The 19,013-nt window shown below is 45.0% G+C and overlaps 1 protein-coding gene across 1 annotated transcript in view; it reads left to right on the top strand.

The window, feature by feature from the left end:
- Positions 1 to 353: 353 nt before the first annotated feature.
- The window catches only part of hivep2a (HIVEP zinc finger 2a), a 66,032-nt gene continuing 47,372 nt past the window's right edge, over positions 354 to 19,013 (top strand). Inside the window, exon 1 of the mRNA XM_080490843.1 lies at positions 354 to 412. The gene's annotated coding sequence lies outside the window, so the exon portion shown is untranslated. The remainder of the gene's footprint in view (positions 413 to 19,013) is intronic.

A 19,013-nucleotide genomic window follows, 5' to 3' on the forward strand; every position in this document is an offset into this window, starting at 1 on the left:
TTTTAAGTTCTTTTCAGTTTCACACTTTCGTTTTACTTTTAAATATTATTCTATCAGTCTGTCCGTCGCTTCAGTTTTAATCTATTTTCATTATTATTTATTTTCCCTGTTTATATATTTTACTTGACGTTAGCCTGATTAATCTGAACCTAAACCAGTAAAACAGTTTCCTGCGATTCCATTGAAACCACTTTCTGAAGGATTGGGTCTGAATCTTGTTTTTCATGGTTGCTTTGTTTCATCAAGTCGAAATCTTTGTGAATTTGATGCGGGTTCAACTGCACCGTGTGACTCTCGATCTTTAGTGTAAATTCCTGCTCTCCTCCTCATGATTGTTTTCCCGTGTCTCCTCTTCCAGGATGGTCACTTCCTGTTGGGATTCCTGTTGAGACCTCACGCAGACTGACAGCAGGTAAGACCTCCGGAAACCTTAACGAACCAAGGCGATGTGGGACACCGGAGTTACGCCGTTATCGGTCTGAACAAACTTCCTAAAACAGTCGCTAAAGCTGTCGAATGAGCTCGGAAAGCAGAGATTGGACGGCCGCTCCCGGACCGTGTCCACAGGCAGCAAGATGATCGGGTCCAGATTGGACCCCGATCGGACCCTGAGGAACACCGGGGGGCAACTAAACCCTGGAACCGGTCTGAAATGACCGCAGTACACTGTGAACCATGGATTACACACACAAAATAGAGTTGAAGAGGATCTCTGCTCAGTTATTGGACAAATTTTCAGCTCTGGAGTTTCTCAAAGCTCCCAAAAAAAAATGGAAGTTGGTTGTTTTCTTTCTGGGATTTTAGTCGATTTGATCCATTTTCAAACCTTCAGAAGAACACAGTCAATGAGAGCATTAAGCTACACACACACACACACACACACACACACACACACACACACACACACACACACACACACACACACACACACACACACACACACACACACGCACACACACGGCGTGGCTCTCAGCAGCTGGCCCCGTGCCAAGGTTATGAGCTCATTTGCGTGCGCGCACCTTTCAACACAACTCGTCTTTGCCTCCATTCAAGCCGAGAAACGATGGATAAAAATAGACCGCCGCTGACCTCTCCGCTCGCTCCCTCCCTCACTCTCTCTCCCACCCTCACTCTCTCGCCCCATATTGTTGCAGCTGTCTTGCCCCGGTCGGGTACAGGCACAGGGGTGTTCGCGGTCGGGGCTTCGAGGATTTCTTCACCCCCCCCCCCCCCCCCGTCAGAGGGAAATATGGCTTTCATCAGCCGAGCGCTCACTCACAATAAGCTAAATATGTAGAAACAGGAGATGAAATGAAGCAACAGATGGAGTAGTTTGATGAGTCACTGACAAAACTCGGGGCAAGAGTTTGTTTGGTGCCATTTTGTTGTAAATTTGTGGTCCAGGGCTGAAAAGTAAACATCAAACAGTTTGAACTGGCTCAAATTACGGGTCGCCACAGTATTTGTATGGAGCTAAACAGCAGGATAATTCAGAGGGTGAATCCGCCCACGCCTGCTTTATTGACAGTGTGCAAGGACGCAGTCGCTCCAGCGGCGGCACGCGGCGGCACGCGGCAGCTGCGAGGGAATCGTCGGCACAAACCCGGCTTTGCGTTTTGCAGCCTGGCGTACGTCAGCCGTCGAAATGGAAATACGTGTTTGCATGTGGACAAAGTCAGGGAACGCACGCAACGCGGACAGGTGGCGGGCAGCTGGGGCGGCCACTTTAAACTCGCTGCAAGTATTGACAATATTAACTAAAAAGAAACTGCAGATTGTGGTGGCGGGCGCCTGCTCTCGATTAAAGGTTTCCATAAAGATGAATGTCTTTCTGTTCATCCCGGCGAACCTGTCCAGCGTGCACCCTGCATTTCACCAGTAATCAGCTGGGATCGGCTCCACAGCTGTAAAAGATGGATAATGGCAACAACAAAAGAAAAAAGTATTGAATACTTGTGGGTTTTATTGTGAAAAGGCCTGGTTTGGGTGAGCCTGTCAGCGGTGATTTGTGTAAAAACCGTCTCAATTTCAAATGGACTTGGTTTGAAGCTAGGGGTAGGATAGTGGCTAACAGCTTCACGTCTGTAAGTCGGTTTGTTTCCAGGAGGCGTTTCTGTCTCGTTCTGTTTGGTTTGCATGTTCCTGCTTTGTCCGTTTGGGAACCGTGTTTGTCCCGTGAGGATGGGGAACATGTCCAGGTTGTATCCTGCCGCCACCCAGAGCCGGCGCTGAGCCTCTCTTTGTTGCGTTTGTCACGCCCTGCACGAACTTCAGTTTGTATCCCTCCCCACAATCCCCCCCCCCCCCCCCCGAACCAGCGTCTCTATCATTCCCCACAATCCCGACCCAAACCAGGGTCTGTATCCCCCTCGCAATCCCCCCCCTCCTCCACCTGAACCAGCGTCTCTATCGTTCCCCACAATCCTTACCCGGTACTCAAACCAGGGTCTGTATACCTCCCGACTCTTTCCTTCTGTCTCTGTACTCTACTTTTCTCTTCTATCCAATCACTCCGACTACAACAAGACAAAGTCTCCACCTATGCGCCTGGTTCTGCAGGTTTTCTTCCTGTTAACAGGGAGTTTTCCCTTTCCACTGTCTCATCTGCTCGCTCATGTGGAATTGTTGGACTTTTCTCTGTCAGAATGTCTTATGATGTGTTGTATTTGGCCCCATGTAAATAAGAATCGAATAGAATTGATCCATCCTGCACTGGCAACCCGAGGAACGATGATTCTGTGTTGAAGATGAATGGCTTGATGTCATAAAAAACCGCAGATTGTTGACGATTTCCAACAGTGAAACATCTGCTGTTGATTAAACGTTGCAGCGATTTGAAAAAATTCACCTCTTTCTGCGTCTCCACTTTGGTGGGGTTGTGGTTCGCACTGTCACCTCACCACAGGAGGGTCAGTCTCTTTGTCCTTTCAAAGGTGAATATCATCAAGTAAATTCAAACTTTGATTGGTGAAACATGGATTAATCAATTCATAAACTTCATTCCTAAAGTACTTGTTTTATCTGTTTTCTCCTCGTTCACTTCTCTGTTTGTCGAAGCTGTTGGGTAAAATAAACCGAAGCCTTGAACCTCAACCAAAATAATCCACTTGAAGCGTCTCGGGTCATGTGCTGTTGTCCATTTTGCACATTTTCCGTGGTTGTATATCGCAGCGAGTCTAAATTTAGGTGAAAAGTGGAGAAACTTGGATATTTCAAGGTTATAAAAAGTCACAAGAAGGCTTTTTTTAAAATGTTTTGTTCCACAATCACAGACACCACATGTCTAAATAATCATGGAAAGTATTTTGGGAGAAAAAAAAAAGAAAAAATTCATGTGACTTCCATTCCATTCTTTTAAATTTAGACGCCATAATTGTCCTTTCGAAGCTGCTGTAATCCGATTACAATGGGATCTTGGAAGCAGACCTGCAGACAATAGTGGAAAGCTTTAATTAGACTATTTCCTCCCACAGTGTGTTATTGAGTCAGCTGTAACCTTCAGCGTTTTGCTGCGTGTGCAGGAGTAAGGAATGAAGAACGGGGCCAGGGTCAGGATGCACAGCGGCTTTGTAGTACTCAATTACACTTTATCAGTATACGGAGTGCTTGTAATGACGCCGGCATACGGGCAGGGAGCGGTGGGATGTTTGGTAATGTCGTGACATTTGAAGAAGATCAGCTGGTTTACACAGAAGCAGGCGAATAAAAAAAAAAATCATAGCTGAGGAAATTTGTTGATTGAGGATTATTTCTCTGACACTTCATGACAATATGTTTGATACTTTTGGAAAAGCCCATTTTTAAATGGTATGACAGTTGGAAGGACATATATATATATATATACATATATACATATATATATATGCGTGTGAGATGACGAGAGAATTGTGTGGGTTTGGGTGTAATGACCGCAATCATCCACCGGGGGAGGCAGAGCGGAGGGTCAGTGCAATGACCTGTGACGGCCACTAGGGGGTAGCGAACCGCGGAGGGGCGATGCAATGACTCGATGCGTCGGTGAGCAAAGGGAGGTTGCGAGCACCCTTGCGGCCACTAGAGGGGGCAGCGCGCTCTTTCCAGGATCGCGTGACGTCACCGGGTCAAGCGCGGCTACCCAAAGAAAACCAAGTCGACCGTGAACGAGTAATGACGGGAAAAATAACAGCTGGTTTCGGTCGCTGCTCGATGTGAGCCGGGGGTGCGGGTGCGATTCCCTGATTCCTTCACACAGAGATCAGAGTTTGGAGCTTCTGTCGCTGTTGTCTGAGGTGAAGAAACGGAGATTCGTGCGCGAGACAATGTGCGCGTTTCACCGCAGCGACAGCTGGAAGTCAGGAGGGAGGCTGGACCCATCACACGTCAAAGCTCAGGCCAGGTCTCCATGGCAACGTTTAAGTGAAAGTTGTTTCGGGAAAGTTTCGCATTTACACGGCAACATTTTGAAAAGGATGTCAGTTTCCACAGACACGGCAGAAACACTGAGGATGATGTAGTTGCCAGGCCATGAGTTGACGCTGTTGGTTGTTTTTGCAATGAAACCACACACACACACACATGCAGCAGAGGACAATACGCTATGAAGAGTGGCGGCTGGACAATACACGACGTGAAATTAAACCAATCAGCGTCGTTTGATGTCAGAGACTTGGGGCGCTTTTTAAATGGCCCCTGGCCGGACCTGCTTGGTGATTAATTAAAGTCAGTTCTGCTTCGTTCTCGCTTGTTTCTACGAGATGTTGAGATGAAGACAACAAGCCGTGAGTCTCTGATCATCAACTCTGTTACATCTCTTTTTATTTACCTGCTTAAGAGGAGGAATTTGGCTGAAAAGCTTCAGGTCAGGTTCAACTTTGTCCATTAAAGTTATCTTTAAATGCACACAAACAGAAATGATGTGATCTTATTACAAGTATGTTAATAAAAGAGTCTTAATAAGAGCTCTCTATTCATGAGCTTTTTAAAAGAACTATAATGTTTCATCACAAATCTAAAAGAGACCAAACTGTTGTAATGTGGTTTATAAACAAACTGTATTTAAATTAATTAACATTGGCTGCAATTGAATTATAATGAAGAGCCCCACCTAAGACATTTGTCATCAGCGGCCAAGGAGAGGACAGGGACATTCTAGTGGACAGACGAACAAGTTGGATTGTTATTACAGTGACTGTCAAAATAAAACTACCAAGTCCCAGGAGAATCTGGACTGGGAGTCACGACTGGAGGAAACGTTGTTCTGATCGTCTCTACTGAGCATGTGCAGAACTACTAGTGACTGTGGCCGTGGTGAGCATGTGCAGTCGGAGCGTTTTCCTCCGTTTCCATGGCGACAGAGTCCGATTGTATTCACCACCTTGTGTTTTCCCGTCTCCAGGGAGATGGACTTGGCGCATTTTCATAAAGTTGTATGCTCAGTGGCTCCAGGCACCGTTGTCGTGTAACCGGACACCCAGAACTCAAGGACAGGTTCAGGTTCTCACTTGAAAACGTTGTCGTGTAAACGGGGTCAGTATCGGTTGTGTCCCGCAAATAACAAACAGCTCATTCTGCTGAGCTCAGTCCACCGACTGTCCTTCCATGAGACGAGGAGGACGGCTGTGGCGAGCAAACTGCTGAACGCACGCTGGTTTGGACCGTAATTGAGTGTTTGAGATCTTTAACGGATCTCCAGGAGGAGCAGTTATTTAAAGATTTTAAGGTCATGACTTCACAAATAATTAATAGTCCAACTATAATGAATGCTAAGAAGCCCAGTTCTTAGAAACGCTGGTTCCAGCTCCCGCCGAGCATCTTGTGACCAACTGGGAACCCGTCCAGGGTTCTCTGAATTAATTCATGATCTTTCGACTGACCCAGGTTCAGCTTCTGTCAGCGTCTGGCTGCAGTATTAACGTGTAATCAGAGTAGTTTGAAAACCACTGATATGATTCCACCTCTGCACAACAGACAATATGAGGTTCATGAGCCGACATTTCATTTATCCTTTTTTTCCATGAGGTAATGGACTAAAAACTGCTGAAGGTATTCGTTGGGGCGGAGTTGCACAGAATGCAGTGATTTGCGCTGATTTTTCTGTCTTCAAGACGCCGACTTGGTTTCAGGGTTGAGGTTCACTTTTATTGACTGTTGTGATTCCACTGAAAACAAGATTGAAGCTAAAGCTCCCGTGTCGAAACGTCAAAAGGCCAAACATCTGTGGAAAAACTGCTCCTTTCTCTCTGTCCACGGTTCTGTCTTTCTGTCTTTCCTTTCTTTTTTTTTAAACCGTGCGATCATTAAACAAGGAGAAAGGTCTGTTAAACATGTCGTATCTTCATTTGTTTATTGTTGCTCAAAGCTGTTTGTCTTCTTTCTCTCCTCCTTTCATCTTCCTGCTCCTTTCCTCCTTAACTGAATTCAAACATCACTGGCACGGCTTCGTCTTCTCCTGCCGCATCGCCAAGGCAGTAAAATACATAACAATCCTGTGTGTGCGTGCGTGTGTGTGTGTGTGTGTGTGTGTGTGTGTGTGTGTGTGTGTGTGTGTGTGTGTTGGATGTATTTCCCATCAGCCCTGGTCATCCTTACCCAACCCTTTCCCAGAATCCACCACTGACTCACTTGAAACAAATTTCACGTCAGCTGTTTGACTTAAAGCCGACAAAGACAGTCGGAACTTATGCGATGAATGAAAACAGCCACCGCTGGACACGCCTCTCCAGGTATTCCAGACCTGCACGGCCGGACTGGCTGGTTGGCAAACAGGTTGTTGTTGTTGTTGTTGTTGTTGTTGTTGTTGTTGTTGTTGTTGTTGTTGTTGTTGTTGAGTGCGTTTGTTTTGGGCCTGAACAACAGCAGAATGGTTCCGAAAACAGGTTGACACGGGTTTTTTAAAAGCCGAGGCTCCTCCGTGACGTCGCGGCGCCTGAAGCAGGAAGCAGTATCCCGTGACCGGCGGGATTCGCGGCGAGCCCTCGAGAGTAAAACCACATCAGTCGGCGAGCGTGGAAACTCCCAAGCGGTTCCCACGCTCGACATGTTGGTGATTCAGCGGAGCGACATCTGCAAGCAGGAGGCCCGGTTCACTTCGACCTGACAGCAGTTATGATGCATTCAGCAGTGACGTGATGTACGTGTGTGTTTACAGGCGTCCTCGTCACTCTCAGCCTGGTTTTGATCATTTAAATCAGTGTTTCACAACTTTAGTTGTTTTTTTGCCTTGTTATTGGCTTCACGGGGTCGACAGCCACACAACACCATGGTCCGGATCCTGACAACTGACACGATCCGCTTCTCTTTTATATGAACAAATATTTAGTTTTTCAGTGGTTTTCAGAATTTATCCCAGTGATGTCAGAACACATTCAGCCCGTTTTCATCCTGAGCGGGCCGGACCAGTAGAATTGTGCCATAATAACCTTTAACTTTTGAGTTGTTCTTTGTTGTGGCGTCAGAGTATTCGTGAGGAAAATGTCTATATTTTCACAAACTAGTGCAGAAAATCATTACAGTCTCAATGTAAAGGCAATTTTAATGATGCAGAATACATTGAAATGTCCAAAAATCATCTAAAGCTGTTGCATTATGGGTGTTTTATACAATTTGCTCGGTGGTTTGGCTGAATCGGCACACGGGCCTTACGTCTGACATCCTGATGTAAACCATATTTGAGTGTGGGTTTTTTTTAAATTGGAAAATGCATAAAACAAAGGAAAATCCAGACTTTATAAGAATGATAATAATTAATTTATTCATCCAAACCTGAAGTTGTTTAGATTATTAAGTGACGTTATCGTTATGACAAATAATTAGGATTATTGTTCAATACTGATATTTACTGTAAACAAGCTTGTCTTTTGGTTTGATTGAAGAAATAAATGTAAAGTTTTTATTCCATAAAGAAATAATATCCTTTACTGATACTGATACTTTACTGTTTTTTTTGGTTTTGCCCAAATAATTCCCTCTGAAAAACAAACATATAATCTTCCAGTTTGGAATTAACTGAATGATTTGATTGTTTCTGCCACAGAGTTGACTCATGCCCACACAGAAAACAAATCATTCCGTCCAAGCTGGAACGAATCAACAACTCTCCCGCTTCGTTCCTCCGACAGTCATTTCTGCATGTGAATCAGCATTAATTGTGTTTTCCAGCTGTTATGTAAAGCGGTAACGTATCCCACTCCTCTGGAACCTAAACTGTAATTCTGCCGTTTACCCTCTGATGAGAGCTGGATGACTGCCGCGGTGCCATACCGCTGTGCGCTCCCATCCCTCGGCATTATGAAACGCTCCGTGCCGCTTTGGCATCCACGGCTGCGTGTGACGCAACCAGACTTTCCACGGCATGACTTCCCAGCATCTATAAAAGTAAAATTTAGAGTAAATTTGGGCCCTGCTAAGCCTGTGGTGTTCCTTTTGTCTGGGTTCTTTTTTGACGAGACCCTTTAAATGCAATTTAGCTCCTAGTTTTCAAAGTTTTGGCGTTTATGGTGCTAATTTTCGTTACGTAACAAGGACCTTGATCTGGAGCAACGGGGATCCACGCCCTTCTGAGGTCACCGTGTTGCAGAAACCCCCCAGAAGACGAGCACCTGTTTGGGAACCGCCTCGCTTTAACTCGTGCCGAGTCTCCTCCCATTTTTGACGTCAGCCAATCGCCACAAAGTGCAGCTTTTCAGTATTACAGGCCGCGTTTACACGTCAGCGTCGCCTCTGAAGCCTCGTGCAATGAAAGCAGCAGCCTAAGGCCGGTTCAACGGCAGAATAAAACGAGTCTCGTATCGTCGGGAACCGACATGAAACCCGTCGTAAACGAGAACGACGCCACAATTATGTCCAAAGTCACGACTTTGGAGCTGAGAACAAAACTTTAATAGAACGGGTCAAAAACAAGTGGAAAACCAGCTGGAAGCCATTCTTAGGCTCTGCTTACGCTGCGCTTCGAGTGAAAAGACATCGGGGTTTTTTGCGTTTCAGTAAAAGTTTCAGAAACGGGAGCAATGTTGAAAAATAATAAATATAACGCTGTTGTATGTTTTTGTAATGAAACCACACACACACACACACGCAGCAGAGAACAACACACTATAAACATTAATACCAGGAGAACACGGACATTTGAAGACCAAGTTGGATTGTTATTACGGTGACTGTCAAAATAAAAGTCCAGGAGAATCTGGACTGAGACTCCTGACACGACGGAGGAAACGTTGTTCTGATTGTCTCTACTGAGTATGTGCAGAACTACTAGTTACTACGGTCGTGCTGTACATGCATAGGAGCCATGTTTTCCAAAAAGTTGCACATTTAACATACCATAAAGATGGAGTCCGAGCATTTAAAAAAAAAAAAGTCTTTTCAAAAAGTTCCGTTTTCAGTGACTCCAAGCACAGTGTCTTGTAAATGGACACCCGGAACGCTGTGAAACTTTTCACCTAAAATGGTCACGTGAACTCAGCCTCAGAGGCAGTACTCATCGGGGACGCAAGTACTCAGATCACTATTGTGGTGTAACTCCACTGCACCTGGATTGTTCCCAGGTAAAGCATGGCACAAGACAATTAGGAGAGTTAACCAATAAATACGGACGGGAGGGTTTAGGTTTATTTGCAGATGTGGTCCGACAGATGAGATTGAGTGAGAGGAGGCCGAGGCTTGTCGAGGGGATATCGCCTTAGTGAACAGAACCGAATAATAAAAACGTGAGATTAAACGAACAAGAACTGTTTTTTAGTTTTATCGCAATTTCCGCTCAAAAATGTCAAGCAACAAGACGCCAGGGGAAAATCCATTCTCACACAGGTATCCGTGTGGTTACCTAACGAGGCCGCTTTGACGTCGCCGCCGGGGTTTGACAGCCGAAGGTGTCGGCAGCAGGTTCCTCGTTACCATGGAAACAATCAGCTGTTCATGCCTCAGCTTCTCCGAAAGCGGGAGAGCTTCAGTGCCATGCTGTGTCCTCGCAGACCCAAACACACACACACACACACCCACACACACACACACACACACACACACACACACACACACACACACACACACACGCACGCACACACACACACACACACACACACACACACACACACACACACACACACACACACACACACACACACACACACGCGCACACTCATGTAAAGCTGCACAAAGACAGAAATGCAAAGATTCACCTATTAACATGCTGCACATACAGTGTGGACTTTCCTGAGCATGCCGACGACACACCTGCGGTTCCCGATGTGTCGGGTGGCAGTCAGGTGTGTGAGACGTCGTGAATCAGAGACTTAAATACGAGGCGGTGCAGATGTTTCTCACGAGGGCTTTTCCTCCCTCAGCCCACCTCGTTAGACCTTCAGAAGAACGTGGAAAAGCAAGGAGTGTTGTTGTGAGTGTTCCTTCCTTACACCTGTGACGGGCTGGTGACCTGTCAGGGTGTACCTGGTAGGGCTGCACTGATACTGAAAACAGTATCAGGTCCGATACTGTACGGAGTACAAGTACTTGTGACAGATCCCCGATACTCATATCAGTCATATCAGCAACATCAGCAGCAGGTAGACAAGAGAGGTGGAGGTGGTTCGTGGCAGTGAATAGCCTTCGCATGTCACTTGCGAATGGAGTATAATTTTGGTTTATTGGCATTTAATAGGTCCTGGTATCAGTACTCGGCATCAACAAGTAGCTAAAAGTTACTATTCGTACTTATACTGCTTTAAAAATAAGCAAAAATAAATAAAAAAGGTAAATATCACTATCAATTTTATGAGAATTTTTTTTTTCATTGATTTTTTAGATCAATTTGCAAGTTTGTGAACATTCCAAACCGTTTCCTGATGTAAAACATGAAAAAAACAACGCGACAAAATAGGCCAAAGAGCTTTCTGAGCATATTTTAATTTATATAATTTGTGCGATGTTGCCAACATGAGCTAATAATGTAAACATACTAAAAGGTAAATAAAAACACTCATTCACATAAAACACTAAACTGCGCCTGGCTATTGAGGTCGCTTTCACATGAACAGTGAAACATGAAAAGTACAATAAAGATTACAAAATAAAATGTCTTCAAATGGGAAAAATAAAAATATCAACTGGTACTAACAATAGCAATTCTGCAAAATAATATTTAACAGTCTTTTTAATAGGATTTGCATTCCAAAACACTAACTACTGTAAAGAATAGTCAAATAAAAATGCGAAAGTTGTTCTAGTTAATGCAGTGATTTCATTTCATACATTTTTTATTTTGAAAATGCTCAAATTGAAATATCAAAATCAACAGTGCACACCAATAAAACAAGGATATTTAACCGATCTAACAGTGACTAAGTAACAACAAAGAAACGTATCGCCAGCTAATAATGTACAATCATGATTATGGAATGATATTATTCAAAATATAACAAATACATACAGATACATGTATTCTATTACAATAGACTAAATACTTTTACACATTCGAGTCGTGGATATACACGTACACTATGTGGTCACATATGCTCACAACTGAACTGCCAATCACCTCTTCATCTTAGGTTCTCTCTTAAAGTGCAGCGATTTCAACAATTAAACTTCAACGTCTATAATCTGATTAAGATTTTACTGTTCAGACGTCTGACACAGTCTTTCTCTCCTGCTGTAATATAGATTTGGGAAATTAAAAATTAGATCGACCATCGGTCCATAGAATAAGCTCCACCTGAGTGTATTCTGCATATATATATATTTATAATTCCTCGGCGTCTTGGAGAGGGAAGTTTGCAGGTGACGGGTATTTGTGAGTCAAGGTGTGCCGGGTCGGCTCCGTCAGCATCAGCGCACCATAAGAATCCATAACGCAGGTAAAGAAGGGTGGTGTTTTCTCCCACGATGCTCTCGTTTACCACGCCCCCCATGTGTCTTTGAATGCAGCATTCCTGTGAGGTTACGCCGCATTCGAGGAGTTTATCACCGAACCTGCGGGGACCCGATTACCCAGAATTCCACAGGTGTGACAGCGATAATGATGATGTTGAATCATTAATGAATGAAGGATGGAGGGCAAAGGGAAGAGGATGAGTGTCATCCCTCCATCTGGTGTCAACGTGTCATCATCGGGGGCAGCCCACACTGGGTGTGTGTGTGTGTGTGTGTGTGTGTGTGTGTGTGTGTGTGTGTGTGTGTGTGTGTGTGTGTGTGTGTGTGTGTGTGTGTGTGTGTGTGTGTGTGTGTGTGTGTGTGTGTGTGTGTGTGTGTGTGTGTGTGTGTGTGTGTGTGTGTGTGTGTCTCACAGCATGTGTTTCCCATCTGGTTCCACCCAGTCCCTCAACACTGACTTCATGCTGACCTCTTTTCCTCGTCTTTCTTTTGCTTTCTTTTCATTTTGTTGTTTGCTTCTTTCTTTCGCAGCCAAAATACATCTCGTTCTCCCTCTCTCTCTCTCTCTCTCTCTCTCTCTCTCTCTCTCTCTCTCTCTGTCTCTCGTCCTCCCTCCATCCTTCCTCCACTGTCATCCTCGTAACGTAACACTTTGACCCCGTGCTCGTCTCGCTGTGGGTTGGACGCCGTGATGTCATCGCCTCGGCTTTTCCCCGGCCGGATACCGCGGCGATGCCGTCATCCTCCGTCGCTCTCTCCTCGCCTCCTCGCCTCCTCGCCCCTCTGCGTCCCGCGTTGCTTAAGATAACTGTCAACGACTCCTTTTAATACGATTATAGAGGCCGACTCGCCTCCTCTTGTCGGATCTGTGAATGGCAGTGAGATCACTTCGCTGGTTTCCAAGCTCGACTCTCGCTCACTTCACACACATCCAGTCTCAGTTTCTCCGTGTACTTGTGGCAGTCTGCCTTTGTCTTTTCCTCTTGTTTCTTTCTTTTTAAGATCTTCGCACTTGTTGCCAGAGGATTCTTGAAACAAGTGAGCAGAATTGGAAACAAGTGGGATTACCTCACACTGTTGGCAGAGCACTTTTTCACTCGCCTGAAGAAAGAAACAAGCGGATCTGAAGTGAATTACGCCTCCAATTCACTCAGATTTGGTGTTTCGTGAATTCCTCAAACTGCACAAGATGCCAAATGAGATGAAAAACATCCAAAGGTCCAAAGGCGTGTTGTTGGAGTGTTCCACTGCTGTGAGACTGCAGCCTTCGCTGGGCTGTGTTCACAAACATCCGTCTTTTTTGGGGGGGTGATTTGTCTAATGATGTTTGACGGGGGAAATGAAAACTTCCAGCTCTTAGTTTTCGGTCTACATATAAGAATCTTTGTTCCATGGAAATATCATTTTGTGAGCAGGGCCCCAGCTTGTGGGACTGTGATCGACCTAAATGAATGTAGTCAGATTAACAACAAACACCTGCAGAGTAAAACAAGACGTAGCTGTCATTTAGTCAACGATTCAAGTGAAAACACTTTGTTTTTGCATTCTTGTTTCTCAAAGGTTTTCGTATTTACCCAGCAACTCTTTAAAAACTACGTCTGTGTACGCGGAAACAGCAGAAACGTTCAAAATGATTTCATTGGCATGTCAGACCACCGGTTGGCGCTGTTGGTTGTTGTGCAACTCTGGAGGCCGCCATTGAAGTTATTGTGTACGTCCTTCCACATGTGCAGAAGAAATATTTACTACGGGTTAGTAAATACACAGTCGCAGCATTTCAGAAGTTCAGAACTTGCGTCTTCCTCCATCTAGTCGAAGACAGAGCTGGAGGGTTTTTCAAAAATTTGGGTTTCCCCAGACTGTGAGTTTTTTTGTTTGTTTGTTTATTTTTTGGGCAAAATTGCGTTTTCTCCACTTTTGCATGGAGTCGGAGCATTTTCCAAGAAGTTGCGTTTCCCCTCGTTTCCATGGAAACCGAACATTGTCAAGAAGTTCCTGCTTGGGAGCTCTTTTCAAAAAGTTGTGTTTTCAGTGGCTCCGAGCGCAGTTTTACATTTTCATCATGTGGAGTCATCAAAAACTCGCTCGACCTTCCAGACTCAAGCTGTTTAGGATACGAAAAGTCTTACTAAGTCTTTTAATATGCACGTAAAGTTTTATTCTCTCTTTTCTTGCCAACTAAAGAATTAACCTCAGCAAACGTGAAAAAATACAGTTCAAACGTACGACGATCACGGCCCTAGTGGCCCTTTGTGGTAATCTAGAAACACTCGTTGGCTCTGCTGTCAGTCCAGCCAGTGGGCGACGTCAGAATGGAGCTGAAGCAGCAGAGGAGGCGTGCCGTGACCCTTCGGGCTTTCCATATCTTTGCGGCTTCCGAGGCCGGAAGTCGGAGCTTACTCGGGGCACTGGAAGGCAGCATCAGTCTTCTCATGCGCTCCTTCAGTGTCTGCTGTCTCCCTGAGCACTATCATTCTTCCCCATTCAGCTTCCTGCCCCATAAATATTTGAGTAGCCCCATTAGGGAGTGAGGTAATCTCAGCACGTGTGCTCACGTACACACCCAGCCAGGCGGCGTTAAGGCGTAGTAGCCCCTAATAGTCTTGTCGGGCGCGTTGGGCCCCGGAGCTAACAGGCTAATTAAGAGCGAAACAGGTTTAACGAGTTTAGACTGTTCATTAAGCCAGAAACCTGATTAATTAACATTCGGGGGGGGGGAGAAACTCGTTAACGAGTCGTGTGATTAATTAAAACTACAGACGACAGAAAAGTGTAACTTTAAATGGGGAAATAGGTGAGGAATGATTACAGCCACCGGCATGAGGGGAGGAGTGGAGGAGAAGACGGGATGGTGATGGATGGAGGCTGAGCAAAAGAGGGAAACGGTGGACAGCGGAGAACAAAAGATGGAAAAGGAGACAGGAGGTGTGCTCCGTGAAGGATTGACGAACAGACAATGGAAGGAGAGAACTAATTGGAGGGGGAAACCAAAGAGTCGGGATTAGCCGAAATGAGCGAGGTCAGAAAGACTCTGCAAGTCAAAACAAAGAAAGATTGTTGGTATTAAAACAAAGGCTCGATACAACAACACTGAATCTCTCTCTTCCTCGTCTGCCCACTCAAACACAAAGATCAGCTCTCTGTTTGGTGGGCCGAAGGCCGAGGCGTGTCATGGCTCCCATCGCTGGAGACCCGAGGTCAGAGAACTCAACCTTAAAACAATCAGTCCAGATTATACAAATAGAGAGACATGACAGTTATACTTCACCTTTATACATTTCTCTCATCGCAAACCTGACCAAAGTTAGTGGCAATATGGAAACCTCCACACAAATCAACAAAAGAAATTAGGAACGCACCGATACTAGTATCAGGTATCGTAATACACGGAGGCAGAAAAGATAAAAAAAACTGATTAATGCATCAAAACATGAAAAAAAACAGAAATGAAAGAAACCTAAATTAAGTTGAAAGAGTTTGAAAAAAAAAAAATGATGGATCCTGGAAGATCTAAATAGCTGATTGGAGTCTACGACAGGTCCGGGATGGACTCACACTGTACGTTTGTGTGTTTATGTCACTTCCTGGATTTGAATGGGCGTCATGGAAATGCCCGACTGACGCCATGTCGACTTCTTGGACTTCTGAAATTTTCCACTTTCCCAGTGGGATGTTCTAAGTTTTGCAGTATGGAGGTGCGTTTTTCTCACTCCAAGAAGTCACGCTTCCTCTATCAACATGGCCTTGGAGCGGTTTTCAGTGACTCAGCACACAAAACGCAACTTTTTTTTTTTTCAGTTTTCACTTGAAGAATGGGTCGTAGATAAATAGCTTCAGTTCTTTGGAATTGTTGAAGAGTCAGTTCTCCTTACGCCCTTTGGTCGAGAGGAGGACTTTTCTGTGGCGCTCACTAAAAGCGGCGCCTCCCTGGTCCTGCTCTGGCCCACCCTCAGCTGGACTCAGCTCCATTTTCCCCCGAAGCCAACGTAGATACAGGCGTTTGCAAGTTTGCAGGATGAAGTGAGCAAGATAATCTCCACACTTTTACACCAAAACTATTTGATTGAACGAAATTGTGACAAAGGTTTGCTTTAGTTTTTTGTCCAGATCCTCCAGATTTGTGAATTTTGAGGAAACCTGTTTGTCTTGTGCAGAATCTGGGGGCTGCTGTGGCGTCTGTTGAAGACCTTTCTGGAGATTTAAACACAAACTATTACATCTCAGTTTGTGTGTGACAGTGCTACTGCTTGACGTATTAAGACATCCCCATTGGATTATTTATACGCTGCATGGATGCAGATTTAAAAAAAAAAACAAAAAACAACTTGATGGAAAATAAGCCCTCTTCTTTTTTTTCCCTTAATAAATATGTGAGCAGCCTTATGGCAGTGCATTATGTGGAGCATATGGTGCACACAGAGGGGGAAAGTGAAGAGGGGCCGAGCTGTGTGGTGATCCAGGACTACGAGGTTTGTTGCATCATGTGGTTGTCAACCCCCACCCCCCCCCCCCCCCCCCCCCCCCCCCCACACACACACACACACACACACCCCACCCCCCCGGTACGTCTGCAGAAGGGCAGATAACAAGCGGAGCAGTTTAATGGAACTTGTTAACCTACACTGTGATACTCGCTCGTCGCAGCAGCAGCAGCCGAAGAAGGCGAGACGGACAGGCTCCAGATGAGACTGACCGCCGTCGTGGCTGTCCTCCGGTTGTAACGTTGAAATCTGGGACTTATCTGTTTGAGACATATCAGCCAGGATTACTTAGAGTTGAGTGAAGTGACTGATTTATCCTGATTTGCCTCTGGACGGACGTTCGCCGCTTGACTGCGTTACGCAGATGATGGCTGATTGTATGCGGGAGAAAGAAAAGGCCTCGTGTTTACATCTTTATGTGTCACTGTGCCATCACGACACATTCAGCCTCCACAGACGGACGCGGCGCGGCTGCGACAAACTGTCAGAGAGCAGCAGCCTTTTGAAGGCGGTAATGAGCAATAAATGCTTCATGTAAAGTGTCACTTGGTCTCTCCTCTCGGTGGCGTCTGCGGCACATTAGAACAAGACCGACCCCGCTCAGCGACTGCTGCAGAGGTTCTGGGGGGGGGGGGGGGGGGGGGGGGGGTGATACAACAGTGATAGAATTTATTGTGATGGAAACCAAAAATCTAACTCTCGTTTCATCTGTAAACATCGTCTTCAGCCGCATGATTGTTTAGTCTGTTTCTGACCCGCTGACATGTTCCTCTACTTCTTCATATTCTTCCCTTTCTACTATTTCCACTGGTTTTTTTTCCTCTTGGACTATTTTACTATTTCAACGTCTTTGTCTTCCTCCTCTTTTACTATTTTAAGTTCTCTCTTCTTCCTCTTCTGTTACTTCTCTTCTCTTTACTATTTCTATTTGTTCAATCTTATCCATTTTCCTGTCATTGACCTTCTGCTATTTTCACGTCTTCATTCGTTTATTTCTGTTTATAAGGTGAAAATGTGAACATTTTGTTGTCTTTTGGGTCTCCGTTTACATGACAACGGGGCCCGGATACATAAAGAATGCTACTTTTAAAAACATTCTGACTCCGTCTCCATGGAAACAGGGAGAAAACACTTTTCTGAAACACTGCGACTGCGCACCACAGCTGCAGTAAATAGTAGTTGTGCACATGCTCAGTAGAAGAACAATAAGAACATACTTCTTCTCTCTACTTCAACTTCTGTCTCTATACTATTTCAACTTATTTGTCTCATTCTTCCTCTTCATTGTCTTTCCTCTCTTCTATTTCTTTTTCTACTTCTGATTCATCTTCAGCTATTTCTAAATCTCCATCTTCTTCAAATATTTCTTCTTATTCCTCATTCTACTTTCTCATTCTACTTCTAGTACTTGTACATATCCATCTACTTTGTTTTTCTTTTTGTATTCATTCCTCTTCCATTATTCTATTTCCTTACCTGCTTCTTCCTTTTCTCTGCATGTCAGAGTATTAATGTCCATCAGTCCATCCATCCATCTTTAATACGGCTTAATCCTGCTCAGGTTTGCGGGCGCTGGAGCAATCCCAGCTCACGACGGCAGGAATACACCTTGAACAGGTCACTAGTCCATCACAGGGCAAACAACCACACACACTCCATTGACACTAAGGGACACTTTGGGTTCACCTATAAACCTCCAGAGTACCCGGAGGAAACCCATTGGGCACACGGGGGTAACATGCAAACAGGCGGTATTTGAACCCACGACCTTCCCGCTGTGAGGCGAGAGCACCAACCACTGCCTCAGAGCAAAACAAGTCAAAAATCCAACTGATTAGAAATGTGATGCTGTTGTTGACTTCAGGGAAGCTTTAGTTATTTTGAGTAGTCTGCTTCTTTATGAAAAGAGAGGAGGTGAAAACAGAGAGCAAAGGAAGAAGAGAGGAAAGAGAGGAAAGGAAGAAGAGAGGAGAAGAGAGGAAAAGAAGAAGAGAGGAGAAGAGAGGAAGAAAAGGAGCTAAAGGAGAAAGACAAAGGATCACAGGATGAGTGCAAACTGTGGAGGAGGAGCAGGTGCTGCTGACAGCGCCTTCATCTGTTCCTATGGTTTCCCACAGCCCGTGTGTGTGTGTGTGTGTGTGTGTGTGTGTGTGTGTGTGTGTGTGTGTGTGTGTGTGTGTGTGTGTGTGTGTGTGTGTGTGTGTGTGTGTGTGTGTGTGTGTTGTGTGTGTGTGTGTGTCCTCACAGGTAGAGAGAGAGACAACACAGTAGTTAAGACCACAGGAGTAAATGGAACAGTATGCCGGCCTTGTGTCAGCTGTGTGTGTGTGTGTGCGTGCGTGTGAATGTGTGCGTGTGTGCGTGTGTGTGTGTGTGTGTGTGTGTGCGTGCGTGCCTGTGCCTTTAAGCAATCATCTATAACACAAATTCATTTCAGACACACTGATATTAAACCTCAGACTCCAGCCCGTCTAACATCAACACTCAGACCAGTGAGGAGCTTCAGCAGGAGGGTTTTAACCTAAATACCACCGACAGTAAAGAATTGAAATGTTCCCACGGTGACGTTTATTCACATAACAACATACATTTACGCTCCAAACACATCGGCTCATGTCACATTTTGGTGGCGACATCATCCGCAGATAGGACTGTTTGTTTTTTAGCCTGAACATTGTTGAATTATGA

Source organism: Lipophrys pholis (genome assembly GCF_963383615.2).
Source record: "Lipophrys pholis genome assembly, chromosome: 21".
NCBI classification, from domain to species: Eukaryota; Metazoa; Chordata; class Actinopteri; order Blenniiformes; family Blenniidae; genus Lipophrys; species Lipophrys pholis.